Raw genomic sequence first — 12,546 nt, forward strand, 5'->3', positions numbered from 1 at the left:
CTCATGAGGACGTTCGTAAATTAATTTTACTAAATTAACGAGTTCACGACTTGCACCGACAAAATTAGTAGCATTGTCGGAATATATCGTATTGGGCCTGCCACGTCTGGCGACGAATCTTCTTAAACAATTTAAGAAATTTGAACTCGTTAAGTCTCCGACAAGTTCCAAGTGAACTGCCTTACTGGAAAAACACACAAAGACACAAACGTAACCCTTAATTATCTTAGAATTCTTATTGCAACCACTCTTCACAGGAAAAGGTCCTGCGAAATCTATCCCCACATGACTGAAAGGAAAATTCGCAGTGGTACGTTCAATCGGGAGCAATCCCATTAATCTATTGTGTGACAGTGGTTTATTTCTGAAACAAATGACACATGAACGCACCACTCCTTTGACAGTATTATGTCCGGCCAATGGCCAATAGGTCTGCCGCAATAACGACAGTAAGGCTTGAGTACCCAAGTGAATATATTTCAAGTGCGCATCTCGGACAATCATGTGTGTAAGTTTATGCTTATTTGACAAGATAATGGGTGACGTTGATAGAGTTGTTCCCAGAGGAAGTCTACTTCCAACACAAATTAAATTCTCATGGAATAGAGGGGACAATTTAGCTAATTTACTGCTACTGGGAATTGGATGTCCCTTGCTCAGCAAACGATATTCCAATGGAAATGATTCCATTTGCGATAACCTTATCAAATTATTTAAAGCATCTTTTAATTCTAAAGCGGACGGTTCGTTATTTTCTTTAACGTTTAATTGTTTATTCCTTAGTGGCCGACGAACATATGATAAAACTCGAAGGAGTCTTGGAAGATGAGAATGTTTATCTATCCAATTATTTTCCCTCACAAGGGTAGCGTTAGTGACTACCCTTCTCTCTGGAAGATCTATTGTGATCTCAGGAGGTCTTCGAGGCCATCGTGATTCGTCTAATTTCAACCAACTAGGGCCGTCCCACCATAACGAATTATGATTTAATTCTGATGGTTGAGTCCCTCGAGAAATTAAATCTGCTGGATTGTCTGTAGAGGAGACATGGTACCACTCAATGGGTTGAGATATTGATTGGATTTCGGCCACTCGATTGGCAACGAAGGTGGTCCATTTACATGACTCTCCTCTAATCCAATGCAATGCGACGGTTGAATCCGTCCAATAATATTTTTCATTAATATGAATTGTTAATTGGTCTATTGTTGACTTCATTAACTTTGATAATAACATAGCGGAGCACAGCTCTAAACGCGGAATAGTTACAAAACTGAGCGGAGCGACTCTCGAACGAGAACACACAAGATGACATTTGGAATTTCCCAATTGATCAGTACATTTTACATAAATACAAGCACCATAAGCTTTCTCGGATGCGTCACAAAATCCGTGTGCCTGTATATTAATGGCATTATTTAGTATTATCAATCTAGGAATTTTATAAAGTTTCATGACTGTATTGGATAATTGGCAATCTTTCCATTTTTTGAAGATTGTCTGAGGAATGAGTTCAATAAGTTTTAATAAAAATAAATTTAACCAATCTGATTGGACACTAGGTCCCACCATCAAAATATTATTTAGTGAGATATTGGACGTTGTCTTTGCGGACGCATCAAAAACTACACGATATTTAGTGGTAAGGCTAGACTCCTTAACTACGACGTGATGAGGTGAATAACAATGAACCTCATGTGCCTCCGGAGGTTCACACTCTGACATATGTCCTGAATTTATATACTCTTCTAAAACTTTATTGTATTCCATTTTTAAATTATTATTGGCTAAAAAACGTCTTTCCAAAGTTTTGTGTCTTTTCTCCGCAATGTGCAATGAACTTCCTAATACTACCGGGGAATTTTTATATGGTAAAGCTACACAAAATCTACCGTTTTTATCTCGTGATGTGTGTGCTTGGAAATGTTCCTCACATCTTTTCTCCTCAAGAGATTGATGTTTTACAATAGGAACCTGGTCTATCATCCAAAAGTTTTGAATGTGACTGTCTAATTGACTTAAGCCTATGTGGCTCTTCCCTGGAGCATTATTTACCTCGGGATATGGACCAACTATTGTCCATCCGAATTCGGTATCCTTTAAGATAGGCATACCTTTTCCTAACTGGATGGTTCCTGCTTTCATAGCATGAACGCAAATCTCGGCGCCGAGCAATAAATCGATTGGCGTCGGTTTATTCCAAAGGGGATCTGATAACTTGATTCCCGCTGGTATTGAAATTAACTGTTGATCCAGTTTCACAGTTGGAATTTCGCCAGTAATTTCTGGTAATACCAAACACAACACTTTGGTTGAGTAATTAGTGGTTGAAGACCTTATGGTCACCTTGGTGATGTGACGAATGCTACTTTCTTGATTAGCGATACCTACAATTTTTTGAGAGATTTTCTCTAATTTGAAGTTATTCTTCTTAGCGAAAGATGTGGTAACATAGTTGACTTGTGAGCCGGAATCTAATAATGTGCGACCCTTAACGACCGTTCCATTGGACGTTATAATGTCTACTTGTACCGTCGGTAAAATTATCTCCCTTTGAGAGAAATGAGTAGAATGAGCATTAATTGACTTCCTTCCCGTATTATTGGAACTAAATGTATCGTCCTGATGCAACAAAGTATGATGGTTTTGTTTGCACCTTAAGCAATTATAGTTAGACTTGCAATTTGTTATCTTATGCGATGAATTTAAACATTTAAAACACATGTTATTAGATTTAACGAATTCATTTCTTTCCATACTGGATTTTGCTTTGAATTTATCACATTTGCCTATGAAATGATTATTTCGACAGAATGCGCATGCGTTTACCTTACTTGATGGGTTTTTGTTCGCGACATGAGTTCTCATGATTCTTTGACGACTATGAGGGAATTCCTTCACCGTAGTTACAGATGCAGTAGATTGTAATACATTACATCTATTCTGCAAGAATGTCTCTAAACTTTCATATGGTGGCATTTCTCTGCTAACCAGCGATATTTCCCAGTCTCTTACTATATTAAAAGGTAATTTCCTTATAACTAAACATGTTACCCATGGATCTAAAATTTCTCTCGCGTAACCCAACGATTCAATGTTTTTAATACACACTGTTACCTGATTCAATAGATTTCTCAATTCGATATGTGATTCTCTTGTGATTAATTTTAAGTCACAAAGTGAATTAATCCTAGTTTTGAGATTAAGTCTTGGTAAATTATATTGCTTGTCTAAAATACTCCAAGCTATTTCGTAATTGTCTGAGCTAATATCTAAACCTGATACAGCTGCCAAAGCGGGACCGATTAAGGATTGATGCAAATATTGCAATTTCGTGACATTCGAATATTCCGTTTTGTTTCCTATTATATTCTTAAAAGCTTGTTGAAACGATTGCCATTCAGATGGATCTCCCTGAAATGTGGGAATGGTTAACGTCGGTAACTTATCTCTAGCAAATTTAATTGTTGCTTGCTCTACCTTCAGTTTACAATCTTGAATGGATTGTCTCTCTAATGCTGCTTTAAGATTTTGAATTGTCATTGTGATTATGTAGAACTCTTCGTCTATTTGATCCGCCTGCTCTATATCTGTGATGTTGTCTAAATACTCATAATGGAGTTTTTGGAGATAGTCGTATGCTTTTTCAATAAATTGATACTGTCCTTCATTTATTTCGGAGATTCTGTCTATTTTCTCCTGTAGTCTTTTAAACGCGCCCGAATACCTTAATTCTATTGACGTCATTGTAACTTCTACTTTATTTTCTTTCGCTAATGTTTTTATCGATTGAGTCTGACTTCGAGTCTGATGTATTCTAGAGCTTGACCTGTCTCTAATAGGTTCTACGTCCCTAGTTGGATTTCGACCTTTATGCGACTGGGAAGTCGAAGCTTCTATTTCCTCGTTTTCAGCACTTGACATTTGTTTCAGAAAGTTGCACTATTTCGTCTCATAAATACAGTTATTCTCTACTATAGCTGTCAATTGAACTATTCGTAGAGATAAGGTAATAATATTCAATGATTAACCGTGAATCTTAATATTCTACTTTAACTATTATCACCAGAATCTATCCAACATATTTTGGAAGAAATAACAACCCTAAATTGGTGGGTGCTTGATTTAAACCACTTTGGGGCTACAAGTCTTGTGATTTATTTTAAATCACCACTGTTTCATCACACATTATGAAACAAAGAGATCTACCGATGTATGTATATGCCGGTATGTACTTGATTTAATCCACTTTGGGGCTACAAGTGTAATTCCACATTTATCGTGGAAGGGGGGGGGGGGGAGGGTGTTTCTACACACATTAAGAAACAAAGATCTACCGATATGCATATACCGGTATGTACTTGGTTTAAGCCACTTTGGGGCTACAAGTATAATTCCACATTTATCGTGGAAGGGGGGGGGGGGGAGGAGGGTGTTTCTACACACATTAAGAAACAAAGATCTACCGATATGAATATACCGGTATGTACTTGGTTTAAGCCACTTTGGGGCTACAAGTAAAATTCCACATTTATTGTGGAGGGGGGAGGGGGGAGAAAGTTTCTACACACATTAAGAAACAAAGAGATCTGCCGGTATATTAATATACCGGTATGTACTTGGTTTAAGCCACTTTGGGGCTACAAGTATAATTCCCCACGTGCTTTGCTAATTTTACACTACATCTGATTTTACACTTTTAATACGAAATTCGATGCGACCGATGAAACATTCCTTCGTAGCGCGATATTATTTTATACAATCGCGTTAATTAATTGTTATACTTTAAAACATATTTTAAAACTGACCTACCCACATGATTGCCTTTTGAACAGATTGCCTGAGATTGAATACATTCACTTACTTGAATATCCTTTACGATGTTTATGTGATCGTTCCGATAATTTTGGATTACCTCTGTGTCCCATGCGTCTTTGTAGGTTATGTTTTTATTTATATATTTTCTGCGTCAATCACGCGGTCATGTACCTCTGTACATCAATCAATATATTGCTGAAATAGAAGCAAACATGTTATTAGTATTGGAAAGGTATGGATAGTAACAAAGGAACGATACCGATTTCTTAATTGACATCCATTTTTTCTCGACCACGTTTTTTCCTATTGGTTTGTCCGTTTGGTGTTGTGGCCTAGGTTCCTGGTGTCCGGTTCGAAGTGACCATCATGGAAAAGACTTCGATAATGGTTTGATGTAGTTTATTGAAATGTAAAATTTGCACGTGGTGGTTCAGCGGAGCGTACGGAACACAAGTTGTCCGTACGCCGTCTGCTCGAACTCTGTCGACCGTCGCGTATTTCCGCTTGGGCCGACACTAATGCCAACTCGTCAATAATGCCAATCGACAATCAGTTAATAAGACTGTTTGCCACACGTCATTACAAAAGTCGGAACACTAACCATCACCGAAATCAAAGAATTGGACATAGCGAAAATATCCACAAAACGTGCTCACCTCACAATACCTAACCCAACCTAACCTAACCATCACCGAAGTCAGAGAATTTGACATTGCCAAAATATCCACAAAAAGTTCTTATCCTACCAAACCTCACCCATATGAACCTAACCTTCACCGAAATCAAAGAATTCGACATTGCCAAAATATCCACAAAACGTGCTTACCTCACAATACCTAACCTAACCTAACCTAACCATCACCGAAGTCAGAGAATTCAACATTGCCAAAATATCCACAAAAAGTTCTTATCCTACCAAACCTCACCCATCTGAGCCTAACCATCAACGAAATTAAAGATATAGACATTGCCAAAATATCTACAAAACATGTTTACCTCACAGTACCTAACCCAACCTAACCTAACCATCACCGAAGTCAGAGAATTCGACAATGCCAAAATATCCACAAAAAGTTCTTATCCTACCAAACCTCACCCATCTGAACCTAACCATCACCGAAATCAAAGAATTAGGCTTGACAAAATATCCACAAAACGTGCTTGCCTCACAATACCTAACCCAACCTAACCTAACCATCACCGAAGTCAGAGAATTCGACATTGCCAAAATATCCACAAAAAGTTCTTATCCTACAAAACCTCACCCATCTGAACCTTACCATCACCGAAATCAAAGAATTGGATATTGATAAATAATCCACAAAACGTGTTTACCTCACAATACCTAACCCAACCTAACCTAACCATCACCGAAGTCAGAGAATTCGACATTGCCAAATTATCCACAAAAAGTTCTTGTCCTACCAAACCTCACCCATCTGAACCTAACCATCACCGAAATCAAAGAATTGGACATAGCGAAAATATCCACAAAACGTGCTTACCTCACAATACCTAACCCAACCTAACCTAACCATCACCGAAGTCAGAGAATTTGACATTGCAAAAATATCCACAAAAAGTTCTTATCCTACCAAACCTCACCCATATGAACCTAACCTTCACCGAAATCAAAGAATTCGACATTGCCAAAATATCCACAAAACGTGCTTACCTCACAATACCAAACCTAACCTAACCTAACCATCACCGAAGTCAGAGAATTCGACATTGCCAAAATATCCACAAAAAGTTCTTATCCTACAAAACCTCACCCATCTGAACCTAACCATCACCGAAATCAAAGAAATGGACATTGATAAATAATCCACAAAACGTGCTTACCTCACAATACCTAACCCAACCTAACCTAACCATCACCGAAGTCAGAGAATTCGACATTGCCAAAATAACCACAAAAAGTTCTTATCCTACCAAACCTTACCCATCTGAACCTAACCATCACCGAAATCGAAGAATTGGACATAGCGAAAATATCCACAAAACGTGCTTACCTCACAATACCTAACCCAACCTAACCTAACCATCACCGAAGTCAGAGAATTTGACATTGCCAAAATATCCACAAAAAGTTCTTATCCTACCAAACCTCACCCATATGAACCTAACCTTCACCGAAATCAAAGAATTCGACATTGCCAAAATATCCACAAAACGTGCTTACCTCACAATACCAAACCCAACCTAACCTAACCATCACCGAAGTCAGAGAATTCGACAATGCCAAAATATCCACAAAAAGTTCTTATCCTACCAAACCTCACCCATCTGAACCTAACCATCACCGAAATTAAAGAATTCGACATTGCCAAAATCTCCACAAAACGTGCTTACCTCACAATACCTAACCTAACCTAACCTAACTATCACCGAAGTCAGAGAATTCAACATTGCCAAAATATCCACAAAAAGTTCATACCCCACCAAACCTCACCCATCTGAACCTAACCATCACCGAAATCGAAGAAATGGACATTGCCAAAATATCCAAAAAACGTGCTTACCTCACTATACCTTATCCAACCTAACCTAACCATCACCGAAGTCAGAGAATTCGACATTGCCAAAATATCCACAAAAAGTTCTTATCCTACAGAACCTCACCCATCTGAACCTAACCATCACCGAAATCAAAGAATTGGACATTGCGAAAATATCCACAAAACGTGCTTACTTCACAATACCTAAACCAACCTAACCTAACCATCACCGAAGTCAGAGAATTCGACATTGCCAAAATATCCACAAAAAGTTCTTATTCTACCAAACCTCACTTATCTGAACCTAACCATCACTGAAATCAAAGAATTGGACAATGATACAATATCCACAAAACGTGCTTACCTCACAATACCTAACCCAACCTAACCTAACCATCACCGAAGTCAGAGAATTCGACATTGCCAAAATATCCACAAAAAGTTCTTATCCTACCAAACCTCACCCATCTGAACCTAACCATCACCGAAATCAAAGAATTAGGCTTGACAAAATATCCACAAAACGTGCTTACCTCACAATACCTAACCCAACCTAACCTAACCATCACCGAAGTCAGAGAAATCGATATTGCCAAAATATCCACAAAACGAGCTTTCCTCACTATACCTTATCCAACCAAACCTAACCATCACTGTAGTCAGAGAATTCGACATTGCCAAAATATCCACAAAAAGTTCTTATCCTACCAAACCTCACTTATCTGAACCTAACCATCACCGAAATCAAAGAATTGGACAATGATAAAATATCCACAAAACGGGCTTACCTCACAATACCTAACCCAACCTAACCTAACCATCACCGAAGTCAGAGAATTTGACATTGCCAAAATATCCACAAAAAGTTCTTATACAACAAAACCTCACCCATCTGAACCTAACCATCACCGAAATCAAAGAATTGGACATTGCCAAAATATTCACAAAACGTGCTTACCTCTCAATACCTAACCCAACCTAACCTAACCATCACCGAAGTCAGAGAATTCGACAATGCCACAATATCCACAAAAAGTTCTTATCCTACCAAACCTCACGCATCTGAACCTAACCATCACCGAAATTAAAGAATTAGGCATTGCCAAAATATCCACGAAACGTGCTTACCTCACAATACCCAACCCAACCTAACCTAACCATCACCGAAGTCAGAGAATTCGACATTGCCAAAATATCCACAAGAAGTTCTTATCCTACCAAACCTCACTTATCTGAACCTAACCATCACCGAAATCAAAGAATTGGACATTGCCAAAATATTCACAAAACGTGCTTACCTCTCAATACCTAACCCAACCTAACCTAACCATCACCGAAGTCAGAGAATTCGACAATGCCACAATATCCACAAAAAGTTCTTATCCTACCAAACCTCACGCATCTGAACCTAACCATCACCGAAATTAAAGAATTAGGCATTGCCAAAATATCCACGAAACGTGCTTACCTCACAATACCTAACCCAACCTAACCTAACCATCACCGAAGTCAGAGAATTCGACATTGCCAAAATATCCACAAGAAGTTCTTATCCTACCAAACCTCACTTATCTGAACCTAACTATCACCGAAATCAAAGAATTGGACAATGATAAAATATCCACAAAACGTGCTTACCTCACAATACCTAACCCAACCTAACCTAACAATCACCAAAGTCAGAGAATTCGACAATGCCAAAATATCCACAAAAAGTTCTTATCCTACCAAACCTCACCCATCTGAACCTAACCATCACCGAAATTAAAGAATTCGACAATGCCAAAATATCCACAAAAAGTTCTTATCCTACCAAACCTCACCCATCTGAACCTAACCATCACCGAAATCAAAGAAATAGGCTTGACAAAATATCCACAAAACGTGCTTACCTCACAATACCTAACCCAACCTAACCTAACCATCACCGAAGTCAGAAAATCCAACATTGCCAAAATATCCAAAAAAAATTAATACTCCACCAAACCTAAGCATCTGAACCTAACCATCACCGAAATCGAATTAATGGACATTGCCAAAATATCCACAAAAAGTTCTTATCCTACCAAACCTCACTTATCTGAACCTAACCATCACCGAAATCAGAGAATTGGACAATGATAAAATATCCACAAAACGGGCTTACCTCACAATACCTTACCCAACCTAACCTAACCATCACCGAAGTCAGAGAATTTGACATTGCCAAAATATCCACAAAAAGTTCTTATACTACAAAACCTCACCCATCTGAAACTAACCATCACCGAAATCAAAGAATTGTACATTGCCAAAATATCCACAAAACGTGCTTACCTCTCAATACCTAACCCAACCTAACCAAACCATCACCGAAGTCAGAGAATTCGACATTGCCAAAACATCCACAAAAAGTTCTTATCCTACCAAACCTCACCCATCTGAGCCTAACCATCAACGAAATTAAAGAATTAGACATTGCCAAAATATCTACAAAACATGCTTACCTCACAGTACCTAACCCAACCTAACCTAACCATCACCGAAGTCAGAGAATTCGACATTGCCAAAATATCCACAAAAAGTTCTTATCATACCAAACCTCACTTATCTGAACCTAACTATCACCGAAATCGAAGAATTGGACAATGATAAAATATCCACAAAACGTGCTTACCTCACAATACCTAACCTAACCTTACCTAACCATCACCGAAGTCGGAGAATTCGACATTGCCAAAATATCCACAAAAAGTTCTTATCCCACCAAACCTCACCCATCTGAGCCTAACCATCAACGAAATTAATGAATTAGACATTGCCAAAATATCTACAAAACATGCTTACCTCACAGTACCTAACCCAACCTAACCTAACCATCACCGAAGTCAGAGAATTCGACAATGCCAAAAGATCCACAAAAAGTTCTTATCCTACCAAACCTCACCCATCTGAACCTAACCATCACCGAAATCAAAGAATTCGACATTGCGAAAATATTCACAAAACGTGCTTACCTCACAATACCTAACCTAACCTTACCTAACCATCACCGAATTCAGAGAATTCGACAATGCCAAAATATCCACAAAAAGTTCTTATCCTACCAAACCTCACCCATCTGAACCTAACCATCAACGAAATCAAAGAATTAGGCTTGACAAAATATCCACAAAACGTGCTTACCTCACAATACCTAACCCAACCTAACCTAACCATCACCGAAGTCAGAGAATTCGACATTGCCAAAATATCCACAAAAAGTTCTTATCCTACCAAACCTCACTTATCTGAACCTAACCATCACCGAAATCAAAGAATTAGACAATGATAAAATATCCACAAAACCTGCTTACTTCACATTACCTAACCCAACCTAACCTAACCATCACCGAAGTCAGAGAATTCGACATTGCCAAAATATCCACAAAAAGTTCTTATCCTACCAAACCTCACCCATCTGAACCTAACTATCACCGAAATCAAAGAATTGGACATTGCTAAAATATCCACAAAACGTACTAACTTCACAATACCTAACCCAACCTAACCTAACCATCACCGAAGTCAGAGAATCCAACATTGCCAAAATATCCAAAAAAATTAATACCCCAACAAACCTAAGCATCTGAACCTAACCATCACCGAAATCGAATTAATGGACATTGCCAAAATATCCACAAATTGAGCTTTCTTCACTATACTTTATCCAACCTAACCTTACCATCACCGAAGTCACAGAATTCGACATTGCCAAAATATCCACAAAAAGTTCTTATCCTACCAAACCTCACCCATCTGAACCTAACCATCACCGAAATCAAAGAATTGGACATTGCGAAAATATCCACAAAACGTGCTTACCTCACAATACCTAACCTAACCTAACCTAACCATCACCGAAGTCAGAGAATTCAACATTGCCAAAATATCCACAAAAAGTTCATACCCCACCAAACCTCACCCATCTGAACCTAACCATCACCGAAATCGAAGAAATAGACATTGCCAAAATATCCACAAAACGTGCTTACCTCACTATACCTTATCCAACCTAACCTAACCATCACCGAAGTCAGAAAATTCGACATTGCCAAAATATCCACAAAAAGTTCTTATCCTACCAAACCTCACCCATCTGAGCCTAACCATCAACGAAATTAAAGAATTAGACATTGCCAAAATATCTACAAAACATGTTTACCTCACAGTACCTAACCCAACCTAACCTAACCTTTACCGAAGTCAGAGAATTCGACAATGCCAAAATATCCACAAAAAGTTCTTATCCTACCAAACCTCACCCATCTGAGCCTAACCATCAATGAAATTAAAGAATTAAACATTGCCAAAATATCTACAAAACATGTTTACCTCACAGTACCTAACCCAACCTAACCTAACCATCACCGAAGTCAGAGAATTCGACATTGCCAAAATATCCACAAAATTTCTTATCCTACAAAACCTCACCCATCTGAACCTAACCATCACCGAAATCAAAGAAATGGACATTGATAAATAATCCACAAAACGTGCTTACCTCACAATACCTAACCCAACCTAACCTAACCATCACCAAAGTCAAAGAATTCGACAATGCCAAAATATCCAGAAAAAGTTCTTATCCTACCAAACCTCACCCATCTGAACCTAACCATCACCGAAATTAAAGAATTCGACATTGCCAAAATCTCCACAAAACGTGCTTACCTCACAATACCTCACCTAACCTAACCTAACCATCACCGAAGTCAGAGAATTCAACATTGCCAAAATATCCACAAAAAGTTCATACCCCACCAAACCTCACCCATCTGAACCTAACCATCACCGAAATCGAAGAAATGGACATTGCCAAAATATCCACAAAACGTGCTTACCTCACTATACCTTATCCAACCTAACCTAACCATCACCGAAGTTAGAGAGTTCGACATTGCCAAAATATCCACAAAAAGTTCTTATCCTACCAAACCTTACCCATCTGAACCTAACCATCACCGAAATCAAAGAATTGGACATTAATAAAATATCCACAAAACGTGCTTATCTCACAATATCTTATCCAACCTAACCTAACCATCACCGAAGTCAGAGAATTCGACAATGCCAAGATATCCACAAAAAGTTCTTATCCTACCAAACCTCACCCATCTAAACCTAACCATCACCGAAATCAAAGAATTAGGCTTGACAAAATATCCACAAAACGAGCTTACCTCACAATACCTAACCCAACCTAACC

General features: G+C 38.4%; 1 protein-coding gene across 1 annotated transcript in view; it reads right to left on the bottom strand.

Moving 5' to 3' along the window:
* LOC143912425 (uncharacterized) overlaps window positions 1–12,546 on the bottom strand; it is a 539,484-nt gene that overhangs the window by 500,197 nt on the left and 26,741 nt on the right. The window lies entirely within an intron of this gene.

This window comes from Arctopsyche grandis, chromosome 5 (genome assembly GCF_051622035.1).
Source record: "Arctopsyche grandis isolate Sample6627 chromosome 5, ASM5162203v2, whole genome shotgun sequence".
NCBI lineage: Eukaryota > Metazoa > Arthropoda > Insecta > Trichoptera > Hydropsychidae > Arctopsyche > Arctopsyche grandis.